The sequence below is a fragment of the Amblyomma americanum genome, chromosome 6 (assembly GCF_052857255.1).
Source record: "Amblyomma americanum isolate KBUSLIRL-KWMA chromosome 6, ASM5285725v1, whole genome shotgun sequence".
NCBI lineage: Eukaryota > Metazoa > Arthropoda > Arachnida > Ixodida > Ixodidae > Amblyomma > Amblyomma americanum.
Window position 1 is genome coordinate 96,061,388 of NC_135502.1, and position 12,745 is coordinate 96,074,132.

General features: G+C 50.3%; 5 non-coding genes across 5 annotated transcripts; all 5 read right to left on the reverse strand.

Annotated features, from left to right (window-relative positions):
• Nucleotides 1-6,547: 6,547 nt before the first annotated feature.
• TRNAA-CGC (transfer RNA alanine (anticodon CGC)) lies at nt 6,548-6,619 on the reverse strand. The gene has a single exon. It is a non-coding gene; the product is annotated as a tRNA-Ala (tRNA).
• Nucleotides 6,620-7,150: 531 nt separating this feature from the next.
• Nucleotides 7,151-7,222, reverse strand: TRNAA-CGC (transfer RNA alanine (anticodon CGC)). The gene has a single exon. It is a non-coding gene; the product is annotated as a tRNA-Ala (tRNA).
• Nucleotides 7,223-7,478: 256 nt separating this feature from the next.
• TRNAA-CGC (transfer RNA alanine (anticodon CGC)) lies at nt 7,479-7,550 on the reverse strand. The gene has a single exon. It is a non-coding gene; the product is annotated as a tRNA-Ala (tRNA).
• A 256-nt stretch (nt 7,551-7,806) lies between these two features.
• Nucleotides 7,807-7,878, reverse strand: TRNAA-CGC (transfer RNA alanine (anticodon CGC)). The gene has a single exon. It is a non-coding gene; the product is annotated as a tRNA-Ala (tRNA).
• A 258-nt stretch (nt 7,879-8,136) lies between these two features.
• On the reverse strand, nt 8,137-8,208 carry TRNAA-CGC (transfer RNA alanine (anticodon CGC)). Its single transcript has one exon. It is a non-coding gene; the product is annotated as a tRNA-Ala (tRNA).
• Nucleotides 8,209-12,745: the final 4,537 nt, after the last annotated feature.

Here is a 12,745-nt window from a genome sequence, read left to right on the forward strand (position 1 = left end):
AACGGATCTTTATTAGGCTGACTTGCGCCCAGAAAGAACTGAATGACTCGGCTGCGGCGTAGCAACAAGCGTGTTCGGCGGTCGTCGGATAGAACAACCGCCGCTCTCGGCCGTGCTCAATTTAAAGCTGATAGCCAACTTTCGGGATACGGCGTGGAAAGCTACTACAAAATTATGGAACAATCTAGAATCGGCTCCGCATAGATGCGATCAATTGAGATAAATCTGGTCGTGTCTTACACCGACCCCCCCCCCCCCACCCAAAAAAAAAGCGATAAAGCGGCATGCTAGCATCTTTGTAGCATCTTTGAAGAATGAGCAAACAAGCAATACAAATATTGGCGGCATTACTCCCCTCTCAAAGAAGCATCGACCCGATGCTTTAAAAACAAATAACCCGGCTAGAAACAAATAAAATGGATTGTGCAGAAATAAACACCGAGTGTGGAAACACAGCGTCCAATAGCGCACATAATAGTGCTTTAGACGGACGACATGGACAACTTCTGGTCGTACGCCGCGTCGCTGGGATGCAGTCATTTCGGCAGGGGCAACTTCATAGTCCAGGTCACCTAGCCGACAAAGAACCCTGTATGGGGAAGCTGCGCTGCTAAGGTGGCACTCCAATTGTTCCCTTCGGTGACTCAAAACTGCTTTTGTCAGCCGCTTGGGCCGCTGCAAACGCGAGAACACATTCTGCGCAATTAGATACCCGCGTTTGGCTGACAGCATTCATTGCCTAGCTTCTCTCGGCGTAGCCCAGATAGCTCACGCACGGCACGTGCGCCTTCGACAGAGCGCGGAGGCTCACGCCAAAGAGCGCCTGAAGGTGGCGCGGAAAACTACTCCTAAAACTGCTTGATCTTCTCGCTAGGCAGTGTGTTATGGCGCTACAATCGGCACCGCAAACTTCAGCGCAAGTTCCCCATAAGCCGAAATAGCGGCGCAAAAGCTTTTCACTCTATTCGCGGCGGCGAATGGGCGTCCAAACCCAGACTCGGTCTCCTGGCCTGTATTCCGCGTTGCGTCTTCGTAGGTTGTTGCTTCTGGCGTCGGTTCGCTGCTGGTATTTGACTCGTAATCGGGCAAGTCTTCGGCCTTCTGCGCGCTGAAGGTAGGCGGCGACGTCGATGCTATCTTTTTCGGTAACATTGGCCACCATGGCATCTAGCGTGGTCGTGAAAGGTCGAGAAAGAGCCCCTATATGACAACACTAGGGGCAGTGGACTGTTGTGCGAATCTAGGAGCGGTGTGCTTCGCACCCGATGTCTTCGAGCAAAGTACACGGAGGATATGATCACGACGTGTGAACTTTGCGGAGGCGCTGATGAGACCATCGAGCACATCGTGATGGAATGTGCAGGCCTCCACCCGTCGGTTTCGGATGCACAGGACAATTCCTCAGTAGGCCCCATGCCACCTGACGCGACCAGCGTACCCAACCGCCTCGGGGCACTAGCGATGGCACTCGGTTTTCGCCGACCGGACGAGCCACCGCAATGGAAGCTGGTTGAGCGAGCCAAGAGACGTTTGGAACATTGGTGGCGCACACGACACGGTCACGCTCTTTGAAGGCTCAGGGGACCAAAACGTGCCATGAGCGTGTGTTAGGTGTTTTTATTCTTCAATTTTTATTTTTTGTTACCTTCTTGCCTTGATCCGGTTTTTAGTGCTGTTGATCTCCCGATACAAAGGGATAGCCAGTATCATCATCATCATCATCATCATCATCATCGTGGCCTCCCTGCCATGGACGAGCCTAAAAAGCGTCATCTGGGTGGTCTCCCGCATTGCGGTGTTGTAGGCGAAGACGATGTAAGGCAGGATGACGTACCAGCTCCTGTGCTCGGCATCGACATACGTGGCGAGCATGTCAGCGATGGTTTTGTTCAGGCGCTCGGTCAGTCCGTCGGTCGGCGGATGGTATACAGTTGTCCTCTGGTGGCCGGCTTGGCTGTAACGTAGTATGGTTTGCGTCAGTTCCGCAGTGAACGCTGTTTCTCTGTCCATGATAAGCGGGGGGGAAATCCGACTGTGCGGCCTGCCCGTGGCCCCCCCTGCCACCGGATACGGGCCGGTGTAGTTACGGCTACTAGGCTTTGTTCCGGTGCAACGCCAGCGGTGGGGATGGGTTTTCCGGGGCCCATCCTCTTGGGAGCTGCAGCGACTCCCACGGCTGTGAGGGCCAGCCGAATCGTGAGGTCCGTTGTCTGTGCGGAGGCAGGCCTGGAGGCAGACCAGGTTGGACCCACGAAATCCGGTAGAAGGAATGTCAAAAGTCAAAAACCTCCGCTCACGGGAACGTGCACTGCTACTAATGCTCGGTTTCTGGCTACGAAGAGGTCAGGTCCGCGTGGTAGCGTGCCGACGCACGGTTTCTGGCTACATAGAGGCCAGGTCCGCGCGGGGGTTCCGACAGCCCGAGCTCCTCGGAATCGATGTCCTCGGGGAAGCAGTCTCATTGCGGATCGCTTATGATGGGTGGCATATCGCGGACGCCGAGGCTGACCCGGTCTTGGGGACCACTGGGGACGCCGAGGTAGAGGGTGTGCAGTAGGACCAGTGCGAAAACCGTCGATGTGTGGAGTACCGGTGGAGTAGGCCCGGCTTATCTCACCCTATGCCCGATTCTAGGTTCGTGACCCGGGCGCCCGGCCTTGAATACTCCCTCCTCAGTAGGCGTGGAGCAAGCAAGGGGAGGAAATAAGTGCATGGTGGCTGGAAGGTAGCACAGGTGGGTCCCCCAGGGTTACCGGGTTATGGTGCAGAGGGCCAAGCGCCGATAGGCTGACGACCTGGGCCTCTGTTGGCCGGACCACACCACACACACTTCCGGAGTCTGAAAAACCGCGAAACACAGTCGACGGCTAGTAACCGGCCGGTCCGATCCAACCCTTAAAATCGTGGAGGAGCAGGTGGCTGCGGACCCCAAGTTAGGGATTTTTTTTCTTTCTTTCCTGTCTCCGACGGTCGGAGCCAGTGTGTGGTCGTGCATCCCGTGGGGGAGCCGCACCATTGGAAAAGCTCGATGCCCTACCTGTCCTGGCCAGGCGGGCCAGAAATGGAGTCGATGTCAAACGAAGGATCAGAGCAAAATCTCGCTGTCCCCATTCCCATCCCAATTCCCATAACCCTTTCCCAATTCCAATTTCCCATACCCTACATCCCACCCCCTCCGCTACGTCCTAGGGGAGATCAGGGGAGTCTCCCCGGGCCCGTTCCCCCGGCGATGGGTCGCTTGTAGCATTTCCCCCCCCCCCCTTCTTTTATTTTTCCACCTACGGGTGGCAAAACGATGGATTGCCTTCGGGCCTTTTCATTTATTTTACGATTGGGTCAAGCCTGTTATACGTCAGTGGTGCAGGCAGGAGCTTATTGGTTTACATTCTTTTTATGGCAGCTCCACCATACTATATGTCCATGATAAGCACATCAGGGGCGCCGTGTTGCACAAGAATGCACTCCACGAAAAACTTGGCGACTCCAACCGCTGTGCTGTTCGGTAGGGCTTTTGCTTCGGCGTAGCGGGCCAGGTAGTCGGTCGCTATGATGATCCACTTATTGTCAGACGTTGACTTCGGAAAAGGGCCAAGCAGGTCCATGCCGATCTGCTAGAAGGCTCTTGAGGGGGGTTTAATAGGGTGCGGAAATCCTGCTGGTTGGATGGGAGGAGTTTTTAGCCGCTGATAATCTCGGCAGGTTTTCACAGAATGTGCGACATCGAAAGACAGTGGGGGCGGTAATACTTGTCTTGAATGCGCCGGAGGGTGCGAGAAAACCCAAGATGTCCAGCTGTCGGCTTGTCGTGTGAAGCCTGTAGAACTTCTTCGCGGAGATTTTCAGGTAGCACAATGATGTAGGCTGTTTTGTTTGCGGTGTAGTTTTTCACGAGGACATCGTTCGGCACACAGAAGGAAGACAGTCCTCGCTTAAACGAGGCGGGGGATGAAGAAGCGTTGCCTTCTAAGTACTCGATGAGGCCGTTTAGGTCGGGGTCCGAGCGTTGCTGCTATGCCGTGATAAAGCGGCGTGCCGGCAGCATTGAAGAAAGAACAAACAAACAATACAAAGATTCGCGGAAATATTATATGGCAGTACAAACATCTCAATAGCAGTTTCTGTATCCTCATCCGTAGTCAGCTTAGTTTCCTGAATTGCAGCTATATTCATGCTACAGCTTACAAATAGGTGCTTTAATTGGTACTTCCGCCACCGATTCCGCAAGATTCTCCTCAAAAGCTGCGATCTCCACCTTTTTTTTATGCGTACATAATTCAACTCCTCTGCCGAGGTGGGGAGCGCCACCGGCGAATCGGCGGCCTTTTGGGCTATCAATGCCCCTTTTTACAAGCCAACCTTCCTTTGTCCTCCGCCACTGATACCTTGCTCGGATCTCCCCTGACACCGTGCTCCTCATCCGCGGGACGCTTCAGAGGTGCGCTGCTGTCTACGAAGATCCCAAAGGGGTCCAAGGCTACTGCTCATGAGGTCTGGAGCCCCACATCACGCGCAGCTCAAAGGTCGGCCGGCAGCTCTTTGCAGACGCCGGTGGTTGACTCCAGACGCAAAGCAGTACACCTAAACGAGGCACTACCAAGACAGCAGCGTGGAAGTGCATCCGCTGGCTCCTCGGCAGCCTCCGGTGGAAGATCTTCAGGTACTCCTGCGGTAGAACGACGCTGTTCAGCCAGCTCAAGATCAGGTGCGCCTTGCTGAAGCTGTCCAGAGTCCGGAGGCTTGGGGTAGGGGGGTTTAGCAGGTGGCGGCTTGATGTCTTGCGAATTATTAATGGACATTGCTTGACGTAGAACCTCAGCGTTGAGCTGTACGGAAGCATTCACAACATCCGAAATGTTCATGATGTGCTCTGACACTACATCGTCTTCTTTGGACCAGGAGCCCTGACGTAACCTATTGGCATATGTCACGACACAGGTATCAACTGTATGACCACAACGACGACACTGGGTGCATCGCGGTGTATGGAACTGCCGCCGGACGTGTCCAACTCTGCTGCATCGAAGACACAGTGGAGGCTTGCCCGCTATGACAACCAAGGCCTGAATCCCGAATACATTAAGGATTATTGGAAGATGAAACGCCACCTTTCAGCGTGATAAACACTTCAAGGTTTGCTGTCTCAATGTGCTCCGACAGCGCCACCTTTTCAAACCTTTCAAACGGCCTGAACAGCGCCATACGGATTCAAAGCTTCCAAAATCCGATTATACTTGATACGGCATGCCAAAGCAGCTTCGAATTAATGTTTCTTGCTTCGGGATCAAATATCATGCACCTCAGTCCTTTCACGCACAGCACCACCAACTTCCCAAGCTTCTGTCCTTAAAGGTATTCTCACAAGTTAAAATCCAAACATGACTCATTTGATATTCTCCAATGCGAACAATATCACGAAGGTGAATAACATGGACGAGGGCATCCCTGAAGTCAGGAGCTCGATACGGACGGCCATTTTAGTCACCATGCAAAAATACGATGTTGCCGGACGGCAGACGAGGCAGCACTATCTTGTAGGCGCCCATGTCGCTTACAGTTTGCAAGTCCTCGTCGAAGGGCCGATGGGCTGTTTCCAGCAATGAGCATAGTGCTGTTGTTGATGTTGCCCTCATAAAACCGCACATACCCAACAGAGAGAATGGCCATATCCAGACGGTGACTACCTGTATTGCAAAATGCATGCGGCAAAGTGAAACATGGCCGTTGTTGTTGTTGTTAGTCTTACAAAAGATGGGACATGCCCTCACTGGGGGGTCGGCCAAGAATCGGAAGGCAGAGGTTGCCATTCACCTGTACACAATGAAGGCAAAAGAAAAGCACGCAGGAGAGCAACCCCGGTGAATTATACTTCAAATAGGGCACGGACTGAAAAGGGATAACAGTTTGGATAAAGAGAGAGAGAGAAATCGACCGAACGCCCTCTTCTTCCTCCCTCTACGTCCACAGGACGAAACAAAAGATGCCGCTGCTGCAGTCACAACTGTCACTGAGACATGCTTCAGGGGAAATAAAAAGGAAATGAGGCTTCATTGCGTGACCCCCCACAATGCAATTAATAATATTGATTGGTTTTGGGGGAAAGGAAATGGCGCAGTATCTGTCTCATATATCGTTGGACACCTGAACCGCACCGTAAAGGAAGGAATAAAAGAGGGAGTGAAAGAATCAAGGAAGAAAGAGGTGCCGTAGTGGAGGGCTCCGGAATAATTTCGACCACCTGGGGATCTTTAACGTGCACTGACATCGCACTGCACACGGGCGCCTTAGCGTTTTTCCTGCATAAAAACGCAGCCGCCGAGGTCGGGTTCGAACGCGGGAACTCCGGATCAGTAGCCGAGCGCGCTAACCACTGAGCCACCGCGGCGGTTCCACAATGCAATTGCAATCACATATTCCTCACGAATTGTGACGTGCAGCACTCTGCGACCATTCTGCTTTCGACAAGCGTCTTAGCATGGCCTCAGCGAAGCGATTTTCTCAGTGCAATCCGCATGTTACACATAAAAAAATAAAAAGGAAAGGCCTTAAGTGGAGGTGCCGGGGTTTGAACCCGGGGCCTCTCACATGCGAAGCGAGCGCTCTACCACTGAGCTACACCCCCTTTTTTTTCTTTATTGCCTGGCTTTGACCCATAACATTTACACAAAAAACACTCAACAAAAAACACACAAAACGCTATGTACATACGACGCTGTCGTGGTCAGCCATCATGAGTCTGGCTTCGTCATACTAAAATTCACGAAGCATACAGAGCGGCTCTAGCCTCGAGAGCCACTCGGGAGGCTCCGCAGCTGCTTTCTGGATGGCCAGAAAGCAGTCCATTCTTTCCCGAAAATAAATTCGGGCAGGTCGTGCGTCTTTGTCACAATAATAGCCTGCCAATCTGGAGCGCCATATACTGTGGAGGCCCAAGAGCATTATGAGATCAAATGGTACCCCATCCTCATTGTCTGTGCTTATATAACGAATTCCCTGCGCGTCAAGTGGTAGCTCTTTCTTTATTGTCCTTTGTAACACATCCAAAAAATAAACCCCTTCCCAGCAATGCAAAAAAACATGGTCTAGCATGGCCTCAGGGAAGCGAATTTCTCACTGCAATCTACATGTTAAACCCAAAAGGAAAGGCCTTAAGTGGAGGTGCCGGGGTTTGAACCCGGGGCCTCTCACATGCGAAGCGAGCGCTCTACCACTGAGCTACACCCCCAGGACGAAACAAAACACGCCGCTGCTCCAGTCCCAACTGTCACTGAGACATGCTTCAGGGGAAATAAAAAGCAAATGAGGCTTCATTGCATGACTCCCACAATGCAATTGCAATCACTGATTCCTCACGAATTGTGACGTGCAGCACACTGCCACCATTCTGCTTTCGACAAGCGTCTTAGCATGGCCTTAGGGAAGCGAATTTCTCACTGCAATCTACATGTTGAACCTAAAAAATAAAAAGGAAAGGCCTTAAGTGGAGGTGCCGGGGTTTGAACCCGGGGCCTCTCACATGCGAAGCGAGCGCTCTACCACTGAGCTACACACCCAGGACGATACAAAAGACGCCGCTGCTCCAGTCCCAACTGTCACTGAGACATGCTTCAGTGGAAATAAAAAGCAAATGAGGCTTCATTGCATGACTCCCACAATGCAATCACAATCCCTGATTCCTCACGAATCGTGACGTGCAGCACACTGCCACCATTCTGCTTTCGACAAGCGTCTTAGCATGGCCTTAGGGAAGCGAATTTCTCACTGCAATCTACATGTTGAACCTAAAAAATAAAAAGGAAAGGCCTTAAGTGGAGGTGCCGGGGTTTGAACCCGGGGCCTCTCACATGCGAAGCGAGCGCTCTACCACTGAGCTACACACCCAGGACGATACAAAAGACGCCGCTGCTCCAGTCCCTACTGTCACTGAGACATGCTTCAGTGGAAATAAAAAAGCAAATGAGGCTTCATTGCATGACTCCCACAATGCAATCACAATCCCTGATTCCTCACGAATCGTGACGTGCAGCACACTGCCACCATTCTGCTTTCGACAAGCGTCTTAGCATGGCCTTAGGGAAGCGAATTTCTCACTGCAATCTACATGTCTGAACCTAAAAAATAAAAAGGAAAGGCCTTAAGTGGAGGTGCCGGGGTTTGAACCCGGGGCCTCTCACATGCGAAGCGAGCGCTCTACCACTGAGCTACACCCCCAGGACGATACAAAAGACGCCGCTGCTCCAGTCCCAAATGTCACTGAGACATGCTTCAGAGGAAACAAAAAATGGCCTGGCTTAGCTTATGGTTAAGCCTAGGATGCGAAGCATACGTCGCTTGGCAAGCCGTACTTCTCGTTCTTCTCCCGTTTCCGTGGCTCTTTGTAACTTGCGCTTTGCGGTCTGGCGAGCCGCCCTCTCCCTCGCCGACATCTCGCAGCTCAACTGAGTCAACGAGTGCGTCGCCTTTTATACAATTGCGTGACGTCAGTATCTCCTAGCGGTAGGAGCGGGAGTTAGGCCGCCGGCGGAGGCTGCGCGTCCGCAAGCGAGCGCACGAGTTGAGCCCCAGCTTTCACAGCTGTTGTGACGTCATATCACGTGGTGCGCCGATGTAGGTCAAGTGGTAGCTACGCGGCCGCGCGCGGCGCAGCAAGGAAGAGCTCGGTTGTGAGGCTAGTATGCTTCGCATAAAAGCAAATGAGGCTTCTTAGTATGATTCCCACAATGCAGTCACAATCACTCCTTCATCAAGCATTGTGACCTGCACCAATCTACGACCCTTCTACTTTGGACTTGCGTCTTAGCATGGCCTCAGCGGAGCGAATTTTTCACTGCAACGCACACGTTACACCTACAAAATTAAAAGGAAAGGCCTTAAGTGGAGGTGCCGGGATTTGAACCCGGGACCTCTCACATTTTTCTTTATTGCTGAGCTACACCGCCAGGACGAAATAAAAGACGCTGCTGCTGCAATCACAACTGTCATTGAGACATGCTTCAGCGTAAACAAAAAGCAAATGAGGCTCCATTGCATGACCCCCACAATGCAATCACAATAAGTGATTCCTTACGAATCGTGATGTGCACTAGTCTACGGTCATTCTGCTTTCTACAAGCGTCTTAACCATGGCCTCAGCGGAGCGAATTTTTTTACTGCAGTCCATACGTTAATCTTAGAAAATGAAAAGGAAAGACTTTATCTTAAGTTGCCGGTGTTCGAACCCAGAGCCTTTCAGATGCGAAGCAAGCACGCTACCACTGAGCTCCAACGCCAGGACGTTTTTTTTCTTTAGTGCATGAAAGTACACCCACACTGACAGGTTTCAAGCCCGACTTAACCGGGTTGAATCCCGCAACCCGTCCTACACAGTCACACCAGCATCCTGCTCTTAGTTTGCCCACAAATCAAAATTCCGGGAAACACTCACATGCATCGAGTAAAGGAGCCAGGCAGGAGGTCGAGCCTGCGCAGCATATACCCCCCACACCATGACGCACTGCTCTCTGAAGAGAGACTTCGATGAACATGGCGGCCCGGTCCGGCGATATTTTATGCGGCTCTTTCACAGGCTAAAAATTTCGATGAGCATTAAAATATCAAATGGAATCTTACAATCATTCATTTTAGGCAAAAAATCTCACAGTATAGGGCCTAATCTCAACGCCCTTGTTGAGGGCCCGTTGAAGAATTCGCCAAAAGAAAAGACGGCATCAAGAAAAACCAAAAAGCAAAGATAGTTTCTGGCTGCTGACACAAGCTACAGTTCACAGGCCGTGGCACAAAAGTCACTTTTTCACGAAGCCACGCTTTGGCAGGTAAGGTTGACGGGTGAAGTTTAAAAAAAGAATGTCTTTGCGGCCAACTGAAGCCACACTCGTTGCACCCGCCTTAATACACTCTTGTCTAGAAAAGAGAGGTAAGGCTGCCAATACATCGGTACTGGAAGCAACGTCTCAATCACAACTTTTGTCATCCGTCTTGTGAACAGACTGTATAGGAATTCTAAGGAAAACCGTACAGTGAGGGAATGGAATGCGCCGGCTACTTGCTTAAGAAAACCCCACAAAGGCCCCTCACTCCTATTATCAGTGGGCGGAAACAGAATGGGCAAATGGGCACTTAATCGTCTGATAAACACAGCTAAGAGGAAGGAATGGTTTGATGTTTGAAAGAAGAAAAACCTTGAAACAAGCTAATAAGAACGAGCTCCATCAGACTCCAGAGGGAGAAACAAATTGTCTCGGCGCGTAGGCTACCATTGAGAGCGCCGCACAACAGTCGCAAAAATCATGTGCATTGCCTGTACCTTTTTCCTTGCACAATGCAACACATACATGATATATATAAGCTTCGAAACCAAGACGATATTCCAAACCTGTGCTCGTGCAAATAGAGACTGCTCCGTGAACATCCAAGCCTGGGTTCGTCCCGTAATTAACGAGGTCTGAGAATTGGCCCACTATTATGATACTGATGCAAGGGAACCCTAAAATACTGTAAGTCCTAGGTGTCTCACCTGATGCCGCTAGAAAGCTTGGTTTTGTACCCCAGTAACCTACCCAGAACCCCTTTGATTTATCAAGTTTAAGAGACGCACCCGAACTATCACAAACCTGCTCAGTTACACGCAAAACGTGGAGCACACTCTATTTATCAGAACAGAAAAGGGCAACGCCATCAGCATAAGCCAAAATCGCAATTTCACATTGCGATAGTTACAGGGCACGAAATGCTGTGTTCTTGATGATATTACGACATAAGGGCTCAAGATATAAAGCGAATAACAAAGGCGATAACTGGCTGCCCTGTCGAACAGTTGTCTTAAGTGGAATAGGTTTGGCATCTTTTGATTAACAATCAGTCTTGTAGTGGCCACTTTATTACATAGCTTTATCTTTTAAGCAAGGCATCAACAATGTTTTTACACTCTAATACAGGAAACAAAAAGTCATGACGCACCTTATCAAAAGTTTTTTCCAGACAAATATGAATGAGAGCCACTTGACTGACCTCATCTGACACAATCTCTAACCGGAACGTGCGATATGGATGTGGTTTTGGATACTAAGGACTGTGATTCCGCATACTTGGTGCGGACCTAATAAATCTAATGCCACAAGCTGCCGGCGAGAACAAAGAACCTTCGTGAATATCTTATAATCCACGTTTCATACGGATATCGGACGATACCCTTCAACAGTTTTCGACTGATATGCGAATGTTCTTTTCGGGATTAGTATGATGTGGCCAGTGTAGAACGTGGGAGGCAAAGTGCCCGTGTCATAAGCTGCACCGAAAACTTCCAACAAGGCAAGTGCTAAGCTAGGTATAAACGCTTTATAGAACTCACTACTTAGACCGTCCGGGCGAGGCCCTGTAGAGAAGAAAAATCCGATTTGATCTCATCTGAAGTAATAGAACCCTCATTGACTGCATACTGCTCATCTTCAAGACGAGGAAATGCTTCTTTTAAGTGACTAAAATCGGACCCCCTGATCGGGCTACTACTACCACCAAAGAGCCGCATATATTAGTTAAAGAAAGCCCCACGAATGCCTGGTGTGTCGGTGTACGTATCACCTCTGCAACGAATTTCTAAAACCTCCTTAGGAAGAGCAGCCTGCCTTTCGTCATTAAACGCGCGGCGAGACGGTTGTTCATTAACGAACCACCGAGTTCGCGACCTCATCAAGGCACCCTGATATTTTTCTGCGCTAAACTGTTGTAACTGCGCTTTAATATTGTTAATATCATCAAGCTACGATCCCGGAGCAATCCTTTCCGATTGATGCAATTCGTTCAGCGTGCGTTTCAATTTACGAAGGTGAAGGCGCTTCAAGAATGTGATCCGTGATGATGCTTCCGTAGCTAAATTCTTAACCTCCTGTTTAAACAGATCCGATGAGAGATCTGCACGTTTCCAGGTATCTTTGAGGAAAGCAGCTACAGCGCACTTAAAAATTTCATCTGAGGAAAGGGAATTATTTAGCTTCCATAGCTCCCACAGCTGTTGGAGAAAGCGCCGAGGGTATACCTACCTATCTGAACAGACACCATGCAGTGGTCGCTAAAAAATATCATAGCCGCCGCGGTGGCTGAGTGGTTATGGCGCTCGGCTGCTGGCTCGAAAGATGCGGGTTCGATCCCGGCCGCGGCGGTCGAATTTCGATGGAGGCGAAATTCCAGAGGCCCGTGTACTGTGCGATGTCAGTGCACGTCAAAGAACCCCAGGTGGTCGAAATTTCCGGAGCCCTTCACTTCGGCGTCCCTCATAGCCTGAATCGCTTTGGGACGTTAAAACCTCATAAAAAAAATATCGGCCTCACCCAATATCCATGCACAGTGGTAATGTGCCGGCAGAAACGTAAATCCTGTCAAGTCGAGCATTCGAAGAGGATCGGAAATGTGTGAAATGTATACCATCCCTTTTTATCCGGAAAATGTCATCAAGGTTGTGCTCACAAACTAAGTTGGCGAAAACAGCAGAACTGGGGTCATAACGTCCGCGACGTACTGATCGATCCTCATGATTACACACGCAATTGAAATCTCCCAGCGGTAAAATTTTCCGATCCGTGCGCACGAGGCTTGCCAACGACAAGAAAAACAGTTTTACAGCTTACTGCTTTAAAGGCGCATGCGCAAAAATAATTCGCCACTGCTGACCCGAAATGGCGAGACCACAACATATGAGCCACCCATCATCATAAATGCAATACGATAGGTCATTCAAATCCAGTGTATTGCTCAA